The following is a 22,638-nucleotide window of genomic DNA, read 5'->3' as shown; positions in this document are numbered from 1 at the left end:
TACATCGCTACTGGGAAAAGCATAGCTTTAACTATACGGACCTTTGTCGGCAAGGTGATTTCTCTGCTTTTTAAGATGCTGTCTAGGTTTGTCATTGCTTTTCTCCCAAGAAGCAGGCGTCTTTTAATTTCAAGGCTGCTGTCACCATCTGCAGTGATCACGGAGCCCAAGAAAGTAAAGCATCCTAAGAGTGCTTTAAAGGTGGGGCGCCCCCTCCAGCAAACAGAGTCCTTCTGAGCAGTCTTTCCTCAACGCCTCCATCATTGCCATCTCGACAGCTCCATCCTTGCATTTTCCCCAGAGCAGCTGACGAAGGCGGAAACTGGGACTGTTTTGCCACATAAATAGAGTCTCTGTTTTTTGGGGGGTTGTTTTGTCAAGCGCTGTAACATATATATTATTTTAGCGATGAGCCTAAAAAAAGGATCTGGAGGAAGCTTGTGCAAAGTGCTGTTAGATGCAGATATATATATTTGTGTGTGTGCGTCTTGCTTTGCAAGAATTGGCTACAGTTTTCCCGATAGGGGAAAGTAGCCAAGTGTGCCTGTGTATCTGTGAGGCAGCCTGACGGAGGAAACAGCCTCTGCCGAATAAACTGAATTTATGCTGCCAGAATTAATCGCCAAGGGGCAAAAGACACTTGGCGGGGGAGGGGTTCGGCTTTGCTTCGCGCTTCAGCTGCCGGGCGAGGCCTCACTGAGACCTGGAAGCTTAAAGCGGTCTCCTTGGTTACTTGGCACCTTCGCTTTTCATCTTCGGGCTGCTTTTTTGGATTTGCATGTAGGTTGCTGTTCGTGGTCTCTCTGTGTGTGTTTTTCCTAGGCAGCTGGAACTCCTTAGACAAGAAAACAAACGGATTTGAGATGCTGTTTAGTCGTTTAGTCATGTCCGCCTCTTCGTGACCCCCTGGACCAGAGCACGCCAGGCCCTCCTGTCTTCCACTGCCTCCCGCAGTTTGGTCAAACTCATGCTGGTAGCTTCGAAGACACTATCCAACCATCTCATCCTCTGTCGTCCCCTTCTCCTTGTGCCCTCCATCTTTCCCAACATCAGGGTCTTTTCCAGGGAGTTTTCTCATGAGGTGGCCAAAGTATTGGAGCCTCAGCTTCAGGATCTGTCCTTCCAGTGAGCACTCAGGGCTGATTTCCTTCAGAATGGAGAGGTTTGATCTTCTTGCCGTCCATGGGACTCTCAAGAGTCTCCTCCAGCACCAGAATTCAAAAGCATCCATTCTTTGGCAATCAGCCTTCTTTATGGTCCAGCTCTCACTTCCATACATCACTACTGGGAAAACCATAGCTTTAACTATACGGACCTTTGTTGGCAAGGTGATGTCTCTGCTTTTTAAGATGCTGCTATGTAACACCTAAAGGACCAGTTCCAAACCCTGACGCACCAATAAATGAATTTTAGAAAGGGAGGAGATTAGATGCTGATGCACTGAGAATTTTTTTTTAAATCAAGACTCCTTGAGCTCTGCTCTGCTCCCCTTTTCTTCCCACCCAGGGAGACCCTGCCCTGTGCCCACCTCACAGGGCTGTCGCATCATGTGGGACTGGGCTTTTTCCCTCTTCCTTGCCTGCTCTCCAGCAGCCGCTACGGGCTGCTGAAAGGAGGTGGCCGGCAGCATCAGCCACAGAGAGGCGATGGGATTACTAATCCCTTGCAGCAGCGGCCACTGCTATCGTTGTCTTGCGGGACAAGTGGACTGGCTCATCCTCCTCCCTGAACTTGGTGGAAGCAGCACTGACAGGGGAAATAGGGAGATTCCAGGATCAAAACAGAAGCAGGGGTGGCTTTTGTAGTTCTGGGACTGTCCCTGGAGAATTGGAAGGCTTGGAGGGTATGTTTAAAGGCCCCAGGGATCTCCCATTAAAGAGACTTGAAAGGTCTTGAGATATTCTGCCTTTCCGTGGCGGCAAAATCCAGTACTTCTTGTGGTTTTCCCAAGTTTCTGGTTTTTAAGGTTCTCCAGGGTGCGGGCGCACGAGTGTCTTTCCCAACCTGGTGCCCACCAGATGTTTTTGGTGGGCATGTTGTATTCATGTTGTATTCATACAGCTTTCCGGGTCATGTGGCCAGCATGACTAAGCCGCTTCTGGCGAACCAGAGCATCGCACGGAAATGCCATTTACCTTCCCGCTGGAGTGGTACCTATTTATCTACTTGCACTTTGACGTGCTTTCGAACTGCTAGGTTGGCAGGAGCAGGGACCGAGCAACGGGAGCTCACCCCGTCGCGGGGATTCAAAGCGCCAACCTTTTGATCGGCAAGTCCTAGACTCTGTGGTTTAACCCACAGCGCCACCCGCGTCCCTTAAGGTAGCAGCTACTATTATGCTATAAGATCCGCTGTCCTGTGATATCATATATGAGTTTATACTATTGATAAAGCCCAAGGCTAATATTCCGCTATTACAATTCATCGCTCTTTTGCTGCCGAATTTCTGGTGCAGATTTTATGTAGCGCGAACATTCATGCAGCCGGCCTCTTCGGCAGCCCAAGGCCGTTTGGAGCAGCTCTGCTGGCTTGTTTGAGCGAAACAATGGCTGTTTCTGCAAAGGTAGCTTCCATGGCTCGTCGACGTCTTTCTTTTCTTTTTTCCCTCGCTCAGTTTGGCACATCTAGCTGAATCCCAGAGCAGGGAGGTGAGGAAGGCAATTTGCCAGCGGCTCGGCGAGCCTGAGGTATGAGTCATGAATTGCTTTGCACATTCTCCATCATGGGAGAGAGCGAAAGGAACCTTGCGCTCTTAGCCTCTTGTTTACAGGCTAACTATTGTTGCAGCCAAGAAAACAGGCTGCTTCTCACTCCTTGACCTTGCAAGGGGGTTGGAGCCGCGCTGGGAGACTGGGGTGAGCCAAGGATTTCAGGGCTTCGCAGAGACCTTTCTGGGAGATCGGTGACCCTTCGTGGGAACCGCTGTGAGCTATCCAGGATGTAGGAGGAGATTCCTCCTCCACTGAACCCTCCCGGAGGGGAAGAAAGGGAGGCAAGCACTGAGAAATTGAGCAGCCCCTGCTGGAATGCTGGGCTGGAATTTCCTCTGGCAGGGAGATATTTATTATCAATTCGCGGAGGGTGCGACTCGCCTGCTGAAACGGCGAGACTCGAGGGTTCCTGCCGAGGTGGTTCCAATCATTGCAACAATGGTTTCGCGTCAGGAGCCAAGAATGTAAGACGAGTTTGGCGGACTGGGCCAGTGGTTCATCTCGCCTAGCAATCCTGTTCCTGCAGCAGCCAACCAGATGCCTGTGCGAGCGGGACCCGAGTGCGAGAGCACTCCCCACACACACTAGTGATGCCCAGCAGGTGGGCTTCATAATAAATAATAATATTTTTTTATTTATACGCTGCCCTTCCTGATTCAGGAAACCGGGCTCAGGGCGGCTAACAAAAAAATTAAAACATTTAATTGATGCTACAAAAAAAAGCATAAAATACAGTATAAAGCGTAAATAACAATAAAATCAAAAATCACTTTGGGGGGAAATCCATCCAATAAACATTAGATGATCACCAGGGCTAGCTGGCTGAATTGGTCCTACTTGGGCCAGCGAGGAGGCCAGGGGAGAATTAGCTGTGGGATCCCAGAGCGGGTAATCTTCATAAAAAGGGGAGGGGGAGAGAGGGAAGGAAGGGGAACGAAAGATCAGGCCTGGTTCAAATTGAAAGCCAGGCAGAATAGCTCTGTCTTACAGGCCCTGTGGAAGGAAGTTAAATCCTGCAGGGCCATGGTCTCAGGGGACAGAGCATTCCACCAGGTCGGAGCCATCACTGAGAAGGCCCTGGTGGAGGATAATCTAACTTCCTTAGGGCCCAGGACCTCTAACTATGATTATTCATGGACCGTAACGTCCTCTGCAGGGCAGACCAGGAGAAGGTGGTCCTGTAAGTACGAGGGCCCTAAGCCATAAAGGGCTTTAAAGGTCAAAACCAGCACCTTAAACCTGACCCAATACTCCACTGGGAGCCAGTACAACTGGTAAAGCACTGGGTGAATATGCTCCCATGGCAGAGACCCCGTGAGGAGCCTCGCTGCAGCATTCTGCACCCGCTGGAGTTTCTGGGACAGCTTCAAGGGCAGCCCTGCGTACAACGAATTACAGTAGTCAAGCCTGGAGGTGACCGTCGCATGGATCACTGTGGCCAGATCAGGGCAGGAAATGTAAGGGACCTTCAGGGGCAGTTTCATAGCCTCCAGCAGTTTGAGGCACAGCATGACTGATAACTGCTAGTAACCTTGTCCTTCATTAATTTGTCTGATGCTCTTTCGAAGCCTTCCTGTGGCAGGCAGTTCCGTGGGTGAACTGAAAGCAGTGTGTGTGAAGAAGTGCGACGGTCACCTCCAGGCTTGATTATTGTAACTCGCTCCACGTGGGGCTTCCCTTGAAGCTGACCCAGAAACTCCAGCGGGTGCAGAATGCCGCGGCGAGGCTCCTTACAGGGTCCTTTCCGTGGGATCACATTCATCCAGTGCTTTTCCAGCTGCACTGGCTCCCGGTGGAGTACAGGGTCAGGTTTAAGGTGCTGATTTTGACCTTTAAAGCCCTATGGGGCGTAGGACCCTCGTACCCTTGCTGAGGGACAGTGACTGGCCGAAGGTCCTCCCCCTCCTGGTGATCTTCATAGCCAAGTGGGGATTTGAATTCTGGTCTCCCAGGTCCTAGTCCAATATTCCAGCCATTGCACTGGCTCTCTGTTTCATAAATCAAAAATAATAATCACAAACTGAGGTGCAGAAGTGAATGTCAGATTGGCAAAAAGGCTAAAACAATGGAGCCCCTACCCAAACCCTATATATAGACCCAGCCTCTTTCCATCTTGGACCATGGGGTGAGCCTGACACGGAAGCTCCCCCAAAAAGCCAAGCACCCCAAACCGCTTCTGCCCCAGTTCGTTGCCTTGTTCAATCTAAAGTCGCGGACTTTGCTGTGTGTCTTTTTAGAGCCAGGATTTACAACGCTTGTAATTCGAAGCCCTCCCTCTCCTCAAGCAGATGAGGGCGAAATCTTGACACTAATTTCTGACAAATGCTGGAAGCTTCAGGTTCCTTTGCAGCCCAAGAATACTCCCACGTGGACCTGGAATAAATTGTTCCACATTTCCCCCCTTCTGGCCAGTTTTTCTTTCCTGGCAATGAAAGTGTTCTCTCCCTGCAGTCCTCTGGACTCTTCCCTCAGTCCTCGGGTGGCCTTTAAATCTCTCGCTGGATCACACAGCTGAGTCTTAAAGGATCTCTGGGTCTGGTCCTCCCACCCCCCATGTGTGGGCCTTTGGCAGCCCCTTCCAAATCTCCTCATACCGCAGAGATCGCTCCAGCAGGGTGTAGCTTTGAGGAGGCCTGAACTGGAACAGGGGCTGTATATGTTTTAGAAAGAAAACAGCTTCTCGTTTCTAGGGAGTTTTGGAAACGTCAAGAGTTGCCTCTCCGGCCTGATCTAGATCTGGAATTTCAGAGCAGAGCTTTCCAGGTGAAAAGTTGGGATCCATTCCTCAGCGGCAGACAGGGGCGTAAGGAACCAGCGATTTCCCTCCTGACCTGAACTCATCGCAAACAGCGCTGTTTCCCTTCTGCCACAGTTCTGTTGCTTGTCTGCTGTTGAATGTAAGTAACTTGAGAAACTACATTTTTTGCTCTATAAGACTCACTTTTTCCCTCCTAAAAAGTAAGGGGAGATGTGTGTGCGTCTTATGGAGCGAATGCAGGCTGGGCAGCTATCCCAGAAGCCAGAACAGCAAGAGGGATTGCTGCTTTCACTGCGCAGCGATCCCTCTTGCTGTTCTGGCTTCTGAGATTCAGAATATATTTTTTTTCTTGTTTTCCTCCTCCAAAAACTAGGTGCGTCTTGTAGTCTGGTGCGTCCTATAGAGCGAAAAATGCAGTATTTGCTGCATTTGTTGCAATGCGAAGGAAACATCAAAATGTATTCTTTTTTTCTTTTCTTAAGACCTCCCATCATTCATTATGTGTCATTTGCGGACTTAAAAACAGCAGCAGCAATGTGAATGGATGCCAGTCGTATTGAGCTTGACTGGTTTCCGTTCCTGACCACAGACGAACTACGGCAGCAATTTTGGCTACCGTTTCCAATTTTGTGGGGGAATCACTGGCAATACTGGTGGTCGGGCGTACGCATTGCAGCCAAATGGTTTCTGGTTGTGGATGGCTCAGTCAGTGGTAAAGTAAAGGTAAAGGGACCCCTGACCATTAGGTCCAGTTGTGACCGACTCTGGGGTTGCAGCGCTCATCTCGCTTTATTGGCTGAGGGAGCCGGCGTACAGCTTCCAGGTGATGTGGCCAGCAGGACTGAGCCGCTTCTGGCAAACCAGAGCAGCACATGGACACGCCATCTACCTTCCCACCGGAGTGGTGCCTATTTATCTACTTGCACTTTGACGTGCTTTTGAACTGCTAGGTTGGCAGGAGCAGGGACCGAGCAACAGGAGCTCACCCCGTCGCGGGGATTCAAACCCTCAACCTTCTGATCAGCAAGTCCTAGGCTCTGTGGTTTAACCCACAGCACCACCCGCGTCCCCGTACAGTGGTACTTCGGGTTAAGAACTTAATTCGTTCTGGAGGTCCGTTCTTAACCTGAAACTGTTCTTAACCTGAGGTACCACTTTAGCTAATGGGGCCTCCCGCTGCCACCACGCAATTTCTGTTCTTATCCTGAAGCAAAGTTCTTAACCTGAGGTACTATTTCTGGGTTAGCGGAGTCTGTAACCTGAAGTGTCTGTAACCCGAGGTACCACTGTACATGGGGCAGCAAGGAGGGCAAATCACTCCTGCAAAGATCATCCGTGGCGTGGACCAGCGTAGCACGACGCAGGAAATTGCGTCTGTGCATGCCCAGACATTGCACCTGCGCAGAAGCCATTTTCAGCATCTGGGCAGGTGCAGAAGTAATTCCCTGTATCTGCGCATGCACAAACGTGATTTCTGGCGTTGTTCTGTGAGTCCCTGTGCAGTGCTGGTTTTTTGCAGCGTGGGGGGGACTTGCTGAGCAGGCAGCTTGGTTCGGGGGTGGCTCACAGGCAGTAAAAGGGTCTTTTTGGGCCAGAGCAGGCCCATGGGCCGCACTTTGCTGACCCCTGGCTCAGTAGAATGTGATAAGAGGAAGCATGCATTTTTATCTCATGTTGCAATAATAATAATAATTTTTATTTATACCCCGCCCTCAGGCTCAGGGCGGCTAAGAAGCAATAATAAAAACAAGTTGAATGAATACAGCATAAAAACAAGATTAAAATACAACATTAAAATATTGAAATGCAGCCTCATCACAGGAGGAGAAAGGAAAAAGGGAAAAGAAAGAGAGGGAGGGAATCAAACTAGCTCCAAGCCAAAGGCCAGGCGGAACAACTCTCTCTTACAGGCCCTGCGGAAAGAAATCAGATCCTGCAGGGCCCTGGTCTCATGAGGCAGAGCGTTCCACCAGGCCGGGGCCAGTGTTGAAAAGGCCCTGCCTCTGGTTGAGGCTAATCTAACTTCCTTAGGGCCCGGGGCCTCTAGGGTGTTGCTATTTATGGACCTTGAGGCTCTCCGTGGGGCATACCGGGAGAGGCGGTATGTAGTGTAGTGGAGAGATTCCCACCCCCCACCCGCCAAGGTCTAGAAAAGCTGGGGTGGGGGTAATGGTTTTGAACAGAAGCAGGGGTGAAAGGGGAAAGGGTTGAGCAGGCTCCTTTCCTCCCACTGGAAACCCCTGGTTTGGAGGCTGCTGTTTTTGTTAAGAGGAGATATATAACATGCTCTTTGGATGGCAAAGAGAGGAAGAGGATGGGGGACGAGCAGTGGCATAGCATGGGTTGTCAGCACCCGGGGCAAGGCAAGTAATTTGCGCCCCTAACCCCTAACCTGCTGCCGCTGCCAGCTTCTTCTTGCTGCTGCCTGGGCTGGGGTATTTACGGTAAGGTAGCCACGGCGGCGGCGGATCCGTGTCAGGTGATCTGAGGAGAGTTGCCGCTGGCTCTGGCGCCCAAACGACGCCGCTTGCCCGGAGGAGGAGGAGGGCAGAGAGGTGAGGAAAATGCAACATGGCCCAGCAGCTGCAGCAGCAGCAGCAGCAGCGGCAGGGCTGTGAAGAGGGGCTGCCTGGCGCACCCTCCACGGCCCTGATGTGCGGGGACCGCGGCGAGCGCTGAGAGCCGCTGCCTGCCGGACGCCTTCAGCCCGGACGCGCGCACAGCTCGTCGGTTCCGCGAGACATGGGGCTCTGCTACAGCCTGTGCCTGAGGCTCTTCGGGCGACTCCGGAGGCGGCGAGCGGGCCCCCCCAGATGTTGCGCCCGGTGCGGCCGGCCCCCCCTGCACCCCCTACGCTACGCCACTGGGGGCGAGGGGACCTTGCACAAAGCCAGGAGCTGTGGCAGTCAGGAACCGCGTGTTGATTTGAAAATAACCTGTCAAATATTTGGCGGCAGGCTCTGGGAACGTATTTATTGTTGCCATTAATAAGTGAGAGAGATTCAGAGTGGAGTGCCTCAGAACATCTATTGATGCCAAGGTTAAATGCAAGGCAGGTGCGAGATGCACAAACAGGCTCTACTGAGGTCCCCACTTCAAAATTTCCAGTTGACGTCCGTGTGCTTCGAGAATGCTTTTCTTGTAGGCTGAGGGTTAAGGGTGCACCAATATGAATTGGAAGATAGCAGCATCAGCCTTCTCCCACACTATCTGCAATGTCTCTTTTCTGTAAGAGGAACACAAAAAAGGTACTAAAAAAATAAAATAAAATCTGGTACTGGCTTCAAAATCCAGCTTCCCAAGACATTTTCTTCTTCTCATCCTCGCCACCGTCGCACAAAACAATCAAGGCATGAATATTCATTGCACTAATGCGTAAGGCATAGGTAGGCAAACTAAGGCCCGGATCCAGCCCAATCGCCTTCTCAATCCGGCCCACAGACTGTCCGGGAATCAGCGTGTTTTTACATGAGTAGAATGTGTCCTTTTGTTTACAATGCATCTCTGGGTTATTTGTGGGGCCTGACTGGTGTTTTTACATGAGTAGAATGTGTGTTTTATTTAAAATGCTTTCTCTGGGTTATTTGTGGGGCATAGGAATTCGTTCATTTTTCTTCCTTTCAAAATATAGCCCAGCCCCCCACAAGGTCTGAGGGACAGTGGACTGGCCCCCTGCTGAAAAAGTTTGCTGACCCCTGAAAGGTGTGTGGTGAAACTAATGCAGGAGAGCTCAAGGTTTGTGGTGAAACAGACACGCAGATGCGTGCTCTTGGACAATAGAGGGTGCAAAACTGAGGTGGAAATGCAAAGGTAGGAATCTTTGCCCTTGCTCTGACTTGGCTTCCTGGCAGCACCACAGAGGCAAATCGGATCGGTCACATGGTGCTACAATGCCATACTGGGTCCCTGTTTAGTAAGCATGAACGCTAACACTTTCCGAGGGCAGAAAAGCAAAAGGACCAAAGAAGAGTTTGGATTTGGATTTGATAATCCCACTTTATCACTACCCGAAGGAGTCTCAAAGCAGCTAACATTCTCCTTTCCCTTTCTCCCCCACAACAAACACTCTGTGAGGTGAGTGGGGCTGAGAGACTTCAGAGAAGTGTGACTGGCCCAAGGTCACCCAGCAGCTGCAGGTGGAGGAGCAGGGAAGCGAACCCGGTTCACCAGATTACGAGTCCACCGCTCTTAACCACTGCACCCCACTAACAGCATCTTCTGCCTACAAGGGTTAGCCCAATTTCATCTGTGGGCTTTTCATAGAATCCTAGAGTTGGAAGAGACCCCAAGGGCCATCGAGTCCAACCCCCTGCCAAGCAGGAAACACCATCAGAGCACTCCTGACATATGGTTGTCAAGCCTCTGCTTAAAGACCTCCAAAGAAGGAGACTCCACCACACTCCTTGGCAGCAAATTCCACTGTCAAACAGCTCTTACTGTCAGGAAGTTCTTCCTAATGTTTAGGTGGAATCTTCTTTCTTGTAGTTTGGATCCATTGCTCCGTGTCCACTTCTCTGGAGCAGCAGAAAACAACCTTTCTCCCTCCTCTATGTGACATCCTTTTATATATTTGAACATGGCTATCATATCACCCCTTAACCTCCTCTTCTCCAGGCTAAACATGCCCAGCTCCCTTAGCCGTTCCTCATAAGGCATCGTTTCCAGGCCTTTGACCATTTTGGTTGCCCTCCTCGGGACACGTTCCAGTTTGTCAGTTTGTCAGTGTCCTTCTTGAACTGTGGTGCCCAGAACTGGACACAGTACTCCAGGTGAGGTCTGACCAGAGCAGAATACAGTGGCACTATTACTTCCCTTGATCTAGATGCTATACTCCTATTGATGCAGCCCAGAATTGCATTGGCTTTTTTAGCTGCCGCGTCACACTGTTGGCTCATGTCAAGTTTGTGGTCAACCAAGACTCCTAGATCCTTTTCACATGTACTGCTCTCAAGCCAGGTGTCACCCATCTTGTATTTGTGCCTCTCATTATTATTTTTGCCCAAGTGCAATACTTTACATTTCTCCCTGTTAAAATGCATCTTGTTTGTTTTGGCCCAGTTCTCTAATCTGTCAAGGTCGTTTTGAAGTGTGATCCTGTCCTCTGGGGTGTTAGCCACCCCTCCCAGTTCGGTGGGAAGGGAAGGGAAGTGGGACACAGCCCAGCTTAGTCCCCACCAGCCTCCCTTCTCCTCTCTTGGAAATATTGTTTGGCAACTTCTGTGCTGTTTTGCTTCTGGTAACAACAACCAGAGGAGTTCATTCCTGTAAGATTCCCGCCTCCTCTGCCTTAAATGCACACAGCTCTTTCACACCTGGGAACACCTGCCAGCTATTTCAGTGGCGGGTCAGGTTTGTGGGTCAGGAGCAATCCAGGCTGAAAGCGGGGGGGGGGGAGCAGCCGTCGGTAATCAACCCTCCGCCAAGTGGAACCGGCAGCGCGAGGAAATGACTCGCTAATACACCTCCCTGCCCGAGATTCCTGCGCGGGCGGAAACTTGGCAAGCCGGCCTGGAGGAAGTGACTCAGCCAAGGTCGCTGTGAAGACGCAGTGGCAGAGGCTGGGCAAACAAGACATGGAAATGCCATCCCCCAGCCCTTGGAATGTGCAAGAAAGAAAGGGGGGGGAATTGCACGCTTTTCAACGTTTTTCAAAAAGCGCCAAAAATAATACAGCACTTGGCAGCGAGGTTTGTTTGGCTGCAATTTCTCCTCCTCCCTCCCCCCCCCCATCTAAGAATACTTAAAAAGAAAGAAGAAGAATATTACAGTCCTAACTGCTCTTTAGGACTATCTGGGCGTAATCCCATTGAATTCAGTGGGAATTCCTTCTTTGTAGACATAGTGTGCCGCTATCAGGGACGCGAGTGGCACTGCGGACTAAAGCACTGAGCTGCTTGGGCTTGCCGATCGGAAGGTCGGCAGTTCGAATCCCCGCGATGGAGGGAGCTCCTGTTGCTCGGTCTCAGCTCCTGCCAACCTAGCAGTTCGAAAGCACACCGGCACAAGTAGATAAATAGGCACCACTGCAGAGGGAAGGTAAACGGAGTTTCCGTGCACTCTGGCTTCCATCACGGTGTCCTGTTGCACCAGAAGCGGTTTAGTCCTGCTGGCTACACGACCTGGAAAGCTGTCTGTAGAAAACACCGGCTCCCTCGGCCTGAAAGCAAGATGAGCGCTGCAACCCCATAGCCTTTGACTGGTCTTAACTGTCCAGGGGCCGGCGTACGGCTTCTGGGCCATGTGGCCAGCATGACTAAGCTGCTTCTGGCGAACCAGAGCAGCGCACGGAAATGCTTCCCGCTATTTATCTACTTGCACTTTTGGTGTGCTTTCAAACTGCTAGGTTGGCAGGAGCAGGGACCGAGCAACAGGAGCTCACCCCGTTGCGGGGATTTGAACCGCCTACATTCTGATTGGCAAGTCCTAGGCTCTGTGGTTTAACCCACAGCGCTACCCGCATCCCAAGGTTTGCATTTAAAGATGAGTGTACGCTTTCTGAAACAATACACTGGCTCATACTCAGCCGGTCATTCGAAATTCACACTCTCCCAATGCGCAAGGCAGTTCTCTGAAAACACACACACACACAAAAAACCCACATATATCAGAGAACATACAAACATGCATTATGTTACGGGAAACTGCATACAATTCGCGCCAAAAAGTTTCAAGAAGTTCTTAAAACAAACAAAACCCACCAATCGCCCCAGAAATCCGGACGACCGAATTTAAGATTGGAAAAGCAGGAAATGGACAGCTCTGTGCATCCCCTACCTGTGGCCCATTAATTACGTTCTCTTTTAACGAGCATTTTAATCTCCTTTTAAAACGACGTGTTGCAAAGGTTCCCCCCTCCCTTCCAACTAGCTGGATTTTTCTCAACCTCCCCCCCTCCCCATTTTCCGCCTGCTTTCCGTTTCCTCCCTTTTGCAAACGTGCCCAATTTCCAAACAGTGAAAGACGGTAATTAAAATTAATTAGCCACCGCGGAGCTGGCTGCATCCAGAGAGACGTTGCGCACAATGCGGGGAGTGGGAGCGAGACTGAGCCATCCGGCTGAATAATTCACAAGGCCCTGCCTTGGGGAATCTAATTTGAAGAGCCTGGCTCTACCTGGGTGAAACTTGCCACCTCGGCCGGATGAATTATTTACACCTGCTAAAGGTATACAGCCCCCCTCCTGCCCCCCCCTGCCCCAGAGACATGCTCCCTTGAAGCACAGGTGATATAGTGATGGAGATGGCAGGTCAGCGATACTGTCTACACCTTATTCAAGCTGTGATGAATAAGAGAGCAAGGCTGCTGCAGACTTAAATCTCCCAGTACAATATCCTGAATTCCTCCTTGATCTTCTGTGGGTGTTGGCAGTGATCCCGAACATTCCTCTATGCCCAATTCTATCTGATTTACTCTCTCTGAGAGCCAGTGTGGTATAGTGGTTAAGAGCGGTGGACTCGTAATCTGGGGAACCGGGTTCGCGTCTCCGCTCCTCCACCTGCAGCTGCTGAGTGACCCTGGGCTAGTCACACTTCTTTGAAGTCTCTCAGCCCCAGAAAAAAATGAGGGACTATGCAGAACTGGCAAAACTGACATATAAGCTACGGGACAAGGATAACTGTGACTTTAAGGATGAATGGGAACCCTTTACAAAGTATCTGAAGACGCAACAAAGCGAACTGGACTCCTTGGCAGGTTTTGAATAAACATTCACAAACTTTTGATTGATAATAATCAGCTAAATAGTTTGAGGATCTATACAACTTTGTAACATGCAGAAAACAGCATTCTTAGAGAAACCAAAGACTGGAACTGAGGGAAGTCGGGCGGTGGGGGTGAGTGGGTTTTGTGTGGGAGGGGGGGAGGGAGGAAAAATGGGGGGGGGGCGGAAATAAGGATAATATGTTTTTGGATAATATGTCTTGTTATAATTTTGAAATAAAAATGAATAAAAAAGAAGTCTCTCAGCCCCACTCACCTCACAGAGTGTTTGTTGTGGGGGAGGAAGGGAAAGGAGATTGTGAGCCTCTATGAGACTCCTTCGGGTAGTGAGAAAGTGGGATATCAAATCCAAACTCCTCCTCCTCCTCCTCTTCTTCTTCTTCTCTCAAGCACAGCCGCCAACTTGAACAGAAGATGGGGGGGGGGAACACAAGGCAGAAGAGGAGCCGCCAGCCACTGTGCTTGGCTCCACAATCGTAGAATTGTAGAGCTGGAAGGGACCCAAAGGTCATCTAGTCAAACCCCCTGCAATGCAGGAATCTGAATTCAAGCATCAATGGATTTGGACAGCAGAAATCAGCTGTAATCACGGGTATATCCTGTGGGGTGTCCATATCTGAGGCTGTGTGACCTAATGGCTAGAGCAGGTCTGGCCTGGGCAGCCCAGCCAGCTTGCTGAAAAGCCCAGAAACCGCTCGTAACCCTGTGTGGCACTCAGCAGAAGATTCAAAACGCTCCCCTTGTCTGTTGCCATCTTGATGTCTCTTGCAATACGACCCCTTTATTTATTTGTTAGAATTCCAGAGCTGCCTTTTTCTGTGTGTATGTTTATTTTTGGTGCCAATGCAAGATGACTTCCTCTATGCAAATGGGCACTTAATATGCAGATTGGTGTGTATTTAATATGCAAATTGCCCTGCGGATATGGAGGGCTGCCAGACTCTCCTCGGGTGTCGCAGACGTACGGCAGTCTTCCACTGCGAAGGCCACCCAGGTGGGGATCAGACCCCCCCCCCATTGTCCAATTTGCAGGGGCTTGTTTGGGGTTACCTTGGTGGTGCAGAAGGGGGGGATGTCAATTCGGTGCAAATTTAAAGGCATACCTACCTAATGCATCCTTTCTGAACCAATAACTTAAAGGACCCCGGACGGTTAAGTCCAGTCAAAGGTGACTATGGGGTTGCGGCACTCATCTCGCTTTCAGGCCGAGGGAGCTGGCGTTTGTCCGCAGACAGCTTTCTGGGTTATGTGGCCAGCAGGACTAAACCGCTTCTGGTGCAACGGGACACAGTGACGGAAACCAGAACGCAAGGAAATGCCATTTACGTTCCCGCCACAGCGGTACCTATTTATCTACTTGCACTGGCGTGAAGTGAGGTTAATGAAGTGAGGTTACAGGGAACCAGGCAGAGGGCCTTCTCAGTGGTGGCGCCTGCCCTGTGGAACACGCTCCCACCAGATGTCAAGGAAATAAACAACTATCTGACTTTTAGAAGACATCTGAAGGCAGCCCTGTTTAGGGAAGTTTTTAATGTTTGATGTTTTACTGTGTTTTTAACATTCTGTTGGGAGCCGCCGAGAGTGGCTGGGGAAACCCAACCAGATGGGCAGGGTATAAATATGTTGTTGTTGTTGTTGTTGTTGTCTGATGATGATAAACAGCTTTCTCCAATATTGAAGGCCTCTGAATACTAGAACCCTCATGCCATCCAACTGTATCCTTCTTATGTAGGTCGAGTCGTTGTTTAGTCGTTCAGTCATGTCCGACTCTTCTTGACCCCCTGGACCAGAGCACGCCAGGCCCTCCTGTCTTCCTCTGCCTCCCGCAGTTTAGTCAAACTCATGCTGGTAGCTTCAAGAACACTGTCCAACCCTCTCGTCCTCTGTCGTCCCCTTCTCCTTGTGCCCTCCATCTTTCCCAACATCAGCGTTTTTTCCAGGGAGTCTTCTCTTCTCATGAGGTGGCCAAAGTATTGGAGCCTCAGCTTCAGGATCTGTCCTTCCAGTGAGCACTCAGGGCTGATTTCCTTCAGAATGGAGAGGTTGGATCTTCTTGCAGTCCATGGGACTCTCAAGAGTCTCCTCCAGCACCAGAATTCAAAAGCATCCATTCTTCGGCGATCAGCCTAATTTACGGTCCAGCTCTCACTTCCATACATAACTACTGGGGAAACCATAGCTTTGTAGGTCTATTAGCTCACCAAAATCAAACCTTTCCGAGCAAGGGCAGTCTACCTGAGATTACTAGAATCGAACCTCCCCAAGCAGGGGCAGTCTACCTGAGATTACACAGGGCCACGGGGCATGGGAAGGAGGCTTGCCTCTGTGGCCGGCCAGAGCAACAGGACGCTGGGTCGAATGGATACGCACGCAGCCCAGCCACCTTGCGGCAAATGTGCCTCCCCCCCCCCCCGCCATGCGCGGCCAGCTCCCTGCAGGGAGAGAGGGCGAACATGAACCGGCACTGTTGTAGCAGAAGGCGGCTGCCTCCGCCACTTTGTAGCTGGATCGATGTCTCGCGAGCGTGGCTTCCTGCTGTGTTGACACCCCCCCCGGGAGCCGGGGACGTGTAGATTCAATTTCAAGATCCACTTACAGCTGCTGTTAATAGGAACCCGGTCCTCCTTCCTTCTGCCACCTCCCCTGCCTTGCGCTTGAAGCTCCCCGCAGGCAGCAAGAATCACGTCTTGCGCGGGCTCCCCGGTCTCTCGCCACAAGTGCGGAGGGCGCAGAGATTACGACCGCTGTTCTTTCTGGCTCCAAGGTCTCCCACCCCCCCAAATATAGTCTTGGCATTAAGGCCGGCCTGTCAGCAGCGGGTGGCGCTGTGGGTTAAACCACAGAGCCTAGGGCTTGTCGGTGGTTCGAATCCCCGCAACGGGGTGAGCTCCCGTTGCTCGGTCCCTGCTCCTGCCAACCCAGCAGTTCGAAAGCACGTCAAAGTGCAAGTAGATAAATAGGTACCACTCCGGCGGGAAGGTAAACGGCGTTTCCGTGCGCTGCTCTGGTTCGCCAGAAGTGGCTCAGTCATGCTGGCCACATGACCCGGAAGCTGTACGCCGGCTCCCTCGGCCAATAAAGCGCCGCAACCCCAGAGTCGGCCACGACTGGACCTAATGGTCAGGGGTCCCTTTACCTTTACCTTTTATGTCGCTCTTTTGGTGCCAGACGAAAACGTTCTTCTTCAACCCGGCCTTGGGCTGGTTAACGTTCTGCAGCCTTTGTAATGTGTTTGTGGGGGTTACTGTTTGGTTGCTTCTGTCTCGACTATTTATTTGTGCTATTATCTTGTGTTTTTATCTTGTCGAACCGCCCTGAGACCTTTCGGTGAAGCATGTAAGCAGTGCTGTTTTTGTAAAAAAAGAGGTGTCGGAACTCACCACAAACCTATTCTCTTATAATGGCAATGGCGTCCACCTGAGGAGAATAATAGTAGTAGTAGTAGTAGTAGTAGTAGTAGTAATAATAATAATAATAATAATAATAATAATAATAATAATAATAATATCCCGCCCATCTGGCTAGGTTTTCCCAGCCACTCTGGGCGGTTCCCAACAGAATATTAAAAGCACAATAAAACATCAGACATTAAAAACTTCCCAACACAGTGCTGCCTTCAGATGTCTTCTAAAAGTCAGGTAGTTGTTTATTTCCTTGACATCTGACAGGAGGGTGTTCCACAGGGCGGGCGCCACCACTGAGAAGGCCTTCTGCCTGGTTCCTTGTAACCTCACTTCTCACAGGGAGGGAACCGTCAGAAGGCCCTCAAAGCTGGACCTCAGTGTCCAGGCTGGATGATGGGAGTGGAGACGCTGCTTCAGGTGATGGAACTGAGTGCTAGTTTGTTCCAGCTGAAAAAAAGAGGCCTAAATCAACATCATCCAGCCCTTTCTTCATGAGGACTGGATCCTTGCTTTCATTTTGAGGGCGAGGAGCATAGCTCGCTGGTAGATTATTTCCACAGAACCATAGAACTGTAGCGTTGGAAGGGACCCTGACGATCATCTAGCCCAACCCCGTACAATGCAGGAATATGCAGCTGTCTCATATGGGGATGGATCCTGCAGCTTTGAAATTGTCATCACCCTGCTCTAGCCAGCTGAGCTTTTCTTCCATAGGCATCTAGGAGTCAACCTGCAATAAGATCAATCAACGACAGCAGCAAATGGCAGTGGCTCTGTGGGTTGTGTTACAGCATGGGTAGGCAAACTAAGGCCCGGGGGCCGGATCCAGCCCAATCGCCTTCTCAATCCGGCCCGCAGACGGTCTGGGAATCATCGTGTTTTTACATGAGTAGAATGTGTCCTTTTATTTAAAATGCATCTCTGGGTTATTTGTGGGGCCTGCCTGGTGTTTTTATACGAGCAGAATGTGTGCTTTTATTTAAAATGCATCTCTGGGTTATTTGTGGGGCACAGGAATTCATTTATTTCCCCCCCCCAAATATAGTCTGGCCCCCACAAGGTCTGAGGGACAGTGGACCAGCCCCCTGCTGAAAAAGTTTGCTGACCCCTGCATTACAGTTTGCCCTTTCCAAACCAATTCATGAACCGAAACACAGCCATCTACTGCCAGTCACAGTAGACAATAGATGGTCAAAGGTAAAGGTAAAGGGACCCCTGACCATTAGGTCCAGTCGCGACCGACTCTGGGGTTGCAGCGCTCATCTCGCTTTACTGGCCGAGGGAGCCGACGTACAGCTTCCGGGTCATGTGGCCAGTAGGACTAAGCCGCTTCTGGCGAACCAGAGCAGCGCACGGAAATGCCGTTTACCTTCCCGCTGGAGTGGTACCTATTTATCTACTTGCACTTTGAGGTACTTTTGAGGCTGGTGTAATTCAGTGAGGACGTGAACTGCCCTGTCCTTTGCTCATGCCCTTAGGACAGAAAGACTAGAGCAGCTGTCAATCGCCAGGCATCACAACGCCGTCATGTGATTTGGTGCCTTGAAGTTCCAAAGTCTGCAAGCAGCATATATTAATGGGAATAACCAACCAAAAGGCATTATATTGGAGGCATGGGGAGATTGCCAAAAAATATTATAGGTTATGTGTGTGTTAGGAATTCACACCAAAACGCTGACAAATACTCATTAGGGTTTGGTTTTCTTTAAAAAAAATAAATTGCAAATTGCTGCGGAAATAGGGAGAACTGAATTTAACTGATTGGAAAAATGAGAACCTGCAACAGAGAGGTTTCTGCGTTTCTTGTGTTCAGCTCTCCTTTCCTGGAGGTGAAACCAGAGGCCGTAGGAGCATCTGGTAGGCAGGCAGGCAGGCTAAAATAGCATTCTGCCTTGTAGATCCTGTACTGAGCAGCGGTTGAACCAGATGATCCTAAAAAGGTCCTTTCTAAATCCATGATTCTAACTGGCATGTGGGAGATCCCGGGGTTCAGTTTCTGCCGTCTTCCTGGTTTAAAGGGGACGCGGGTGACGCTGTGGGTTAAACCACAGAGCCTAGGACTTGCCGATCAGAAGGTCGGCGGTTCAAATCCCCGCAATGGGGTGAGCTCCCGTTGCTCAGTCCCTGCTCCTGCCAACCTAGCAGTTCGAAAACACGTCGAAGTGCAAGTAGATAAACAGGTACCGCTCCGGCGGGAAGGTAAACGGTGTTTCCGTGCGCTGCACTGGTTTGCCAGAAACGGCCTAGTCCTGCTGGCCGGAAGCTGGACGCCGGCTCCCTTGGCCAATAAGAAGAAGAAGAAGAAGAGTTTGGATTTGATATCCCGCCTTTTACTCCCCTTCAGGAGTCTCAAAGCGGCTAACACTCTCCCTTCCCTTCCTCCCCCACAACAAACACTCTGTGAAGTGAGTGGGGCTGAGAGACTTCAAAGAAGTGTGACTGGCCCAAGGTCACCCAGCAGCTGCATGTGGAGGAGCGGAGACCCGAACCCGGTTCCCCAGATTACGAGACTGCCGCTCTTAACCACTACACCACACTGGCTCCTATAAAGCGAGATGAGCGCCGCAACTCCAGAGTCGGCCACAACTGGACCTAATGGTCAGAGGTACCTTTACCTTCAACTTTGGACAGAAACTGGAGATCCCTCTCTCCAGCTTCTCAGACGAGGGGAGATAATTTCCGAGCCAACACACTGATGCTACATTCCTTGTAGAGCATGAGAAGTCACTGAGCTAACCTCAAATTCTACCCAATTGCCATTTTCGATGGGAGAAAATGCTGCAACCAGGGAACGTGGTTCCCTCCTGCCCCCTTCCAGCAGGTGTAAGATATTGCTCATTGCTGCTGCCGCCTAAGCAGTTGCCCTGAAGCAGGACCCCTCCTACGTATACCCTGCACTACCAAACCCATATTGCAGTGCGACCTGTTGCACACAAACACTGTACTCCTGAATCCATGATGCAGTGCGATGCTAAGCAATCGCACGCTTGCACGAGGGCATCCAGGTCCTTTCAAACCGTCACAAATTGAAATGTAAAGCGTTGCAGGAGTGTTGAAAGTGTCAGCTTCCGTTCTCACGTGTAACCCCGCAAAAGGCAGAAATTGGGTACAATAAAACAGGCTGCTTGGGTCAGGGGTCTGAGGAAGGATTTGCAAATGAAATTCCATTTGTGGTGGTGGGAGGGTTGGTGTGTGGTGTGTGTGTGTGTGTTTTAGAAACAGCTATTCCGTGCCTTTGTCCCAAAGTGTCAAGAAATGCAAATGTCCAACTTGCTCAACGATTGGATTTGACCGTTACTCTTGTAGCAGAGTGGGACGTGGGTGACGCTGTGGGCTAAACCACAGAGCCTAGGACTTGCTGATCAGAAGGTCGGCAGTTCGAATCCTGTTGCTCGGTCACAACTCCTGCCAATCTTGCACTTCGAAAGCACGTCAAAGTGCAAGTAGATAAATAGGTACCACTCCGGCGGGAAGGTAAGCGGCGTTTCCGTGCGCTGCTCTGGTTCGCCAGAAGCGGTTTAGTCCTGCTGGCCACATGACCCGGAAGCTGCACGCCGGCTCCCTTGGCCAGTAAAGCAAGATGAGCGCCACAACCCCAGAGTCGGTCGCGACTGGACCTAACGGTCAGGGGTCCCTTTACCTTTACCTTGTAGCAGAACTTTAATTGCAACACAAAGCTCACAGTGCTCCTGTAAAATAGAGCTTAGCCATGGTCCACCCCCCTCAAAAAAAAACCAACCCTTATGATATTCTCCCCCCCCCCCACAAGGCACATAGAATTGGTGGCCGCTGTTATTGGTTTCAGTCCACAAATGATAAGTATTTGATTATTCCTCTCTTCTTTTCTGCATTGCTTTGAAATAAACAGTGTGGAGTAATGTAATGGTAACATAATGAATTGCGTGAAATTCTGCTGCAGTGGACAGTGGGATGAATGCTGTAGTTTTTTTTGGGGGGGGGTTGTCAGAAGCCGAACTGCAGCAGATGAGAAACAGTGCTGCGTGCCCCAAACTCAGGCCCAAATGGAGGTAAAGGTAAAGGTAAAGGTACCCCTGCCCGTATGGGCCAGTCTTGCCAGACTCTGGGGTTGTGCGCCCATCTCACTCAAGAGGCCAGGGGCCAGCGCTGTCCGGAGACACTTCCGGGTCACGTGGCCAGCGTGACATCGCTGCTCTGGCGAGCCAGAGCCGCACACGGAAACGCCGTTTACCTTCCCGCTGGTAAGCGGTCCCTATTTATCTACTTGCACCCGGAGGTGCTTTCAAACTGCTAGGTTGGCAGGCGCTGGGACCGAGCAGCGGGAGCGCACCCCGCCGAAGGGATTCGAACCGCCGACCTTTCGATCGGCAAGTCCTAGGCGCTGAGGCTTTAACCCACAGCGCCACCTGCGTCCCATCCCCAAATGGAGAGCGATGTCTTTTTCCATCTCTGCCGCCCTCGCAGTCACTGCTTTCGCCTCCTGTAGCAGCAGCTGCCGCCGCCACAAAAATAAATAAATATACTTTGGGGTGGGGAGGGGGGGGAGAGAAACCCTTTGCAAACTTCTCCACCACCCACCCCCTTGAAGAAGAAAAATCGGTGAAATTCTTACCCCAAGATCTCTGCTAATGGAGGTAGCTGAGAGGCACACAGCTCTTCTGTAAAATGGGGATGGGGTCAAAACACAGCTTTTTGTGAACCTGTTCAGCCCAGGGCTGAAAACCCCCAAACAGCCCCGCTGCCTAGTAGTGGGAAGAAAGTTTACATCTTGCGAACACACTTTTTCCTGCACCCCATTTTACTCTTCTATTGCCAAGGAAAAGAAGGGAGCATTTTTTTAAGGAAACATTCGCTATTCCATCACCCCTTCCTGCCCTTTCTATGTCAAGGAGGCTTGCTAATCTATCTACCGTATTTTTTGCTCTATTAGACTCCCTTTTTCCCTCCTAAAAAGTAAGGGGAAATGTGTGTGCGTCTTATGGAGCGAATGCAGGCTGCGCAGCTATCCCAGAAGCCAGAACAGCAAGAGGGATTGCTGCTTTCGCTGCGCAGCGATCCCTCTTGCTCTTCTGGCTTCTGAGATTCAGAATATTTTTTTTATTGTTTTCCTCCTCCAAAAACAAGGTGCGTCTTGTGGTCTGGTGCGCCTTATAGAGCGAAAAATACGGTGATCGCCCCTCCTTCCTTCCTTCCTTCCTTCCTTCCTTCCTTCCTTCCTTCCTTCCTTCCTTCCTTTCTTTCTTTCTTTCTTTCTTTCTTTCTTTCTTTCTTTCTCTCCCCCCGGCTTGATTTGTACTGATTGCTTTATTGGCATTCAGTGTTCTCTCAAGGAAATCCCCTCTAAAACACCCAATATCTCTAAACAGCCTTCCTCGCATTAAAAGGCGAGTGGTTTTTTTGATGCTTAGATAATCTCTCCCAGCAAAGCCCAGAGTTTACACGATCCACTCGCCATTAAAGGATTCCAGACTAACCCATTACTTTTCTCGCGAAATCTGCAAGTGCCCGGAACTGATGTTACCTTCTTCCCTTTTAAAGAAATGTCACGCTTTTGAGAGAGTTATCCTTTTAGCTTTCTTTTCCATCCTCTCCACCCCCCAACTCTGAAGATAATATATATATATAGGTATTTGTGTGTATAATATAGCCCTTTTGGGATTCAGCCAGTATCCCGATAAAAATCTCTGCTTCTTCCAAACCGATAAGGGAGCCAGCCAGAGCATAATCGCCTCTCCGAGGAAGCAGCTGCGTGCTTCAAGCAGAGAGAAAAATCTCGGGCCAATTTGGCTGCGGTGCAGGGATTGTAAGTTACTGTCGCTGCCACCGGCCGGCCTATGGCGAGGGGGGTGAAAGGTTGTGCGCCATTAGATGCAAAGACCGGCTGTTAAAATCCACTCTTGGCGTCCAAATCGGCTTGCCGGTCGTGCCGCGCTCTAAATCTCTCTGCCTTGCGGGCAGTCCGGGAAGAGAAGGGTTCCCCCCCCCCCCCCGTTCCGCAGGGCCATCTATCATTCGCTTTCCCAAGGGCCTGTTTCTCCAAATGCATCAGCTTCAATTAGGAAAGGGG

The 22,638-nt window shown here is 50.6% G+C and overlaps 2 protein-coding genes across 3 annotated transcripts in view; both read left to right on the top strand.

Annotated features, from left to right (window-relative positions):
- The window catches only part of LOC310835517 (uncharacterized protein), a 691,527-nt gene that overhangs the window by 421,145 nt on the left and 247,744 nt on the right, over positions 1-22,638 (top strand). The window lies entirely within an intron of this gene.
- SEMA6B (semaphorin 6B) overlaps positions 1-22,638 on the top strand; it is a 174,407-nt gene that overhangs the window by 46,419 nt on the left and 105,350 nt on the right. The window contains exon 1 of one of the 2 annotated variants that reach the window (XM_083720287.1): positions 4,971-5,608. The exons of the other annotated variant lie outside the window; for it this stretch is intronic. The gene's annotated coding sequence lies outside the window, so the exon portion shown is untranslated. Of the gene's footprint in view, positions 1-4,970; positions 5,609-22,638 lie in introns of those variants that run through there. 2 annotated transcript variants of the gene reach the window in all.

The sequence above is a fragment of the Podarcis gaigeae genome (genome assembly GCF_964106915.1).
Source record: "Podarcis gaigeae genome assembly, chromosome: 18".
Taxonomy (NCBI): Eukaryota; Metazoa; Chordata; class Lepidosauria; order Squamata; family Lacertidae; genus Podarcis; species Podarcis gaigeae.
Note: the sequence above shows the minus strand (reverse complement) of the source record. Positions and strands in the feature narration are given on the sequence as shown.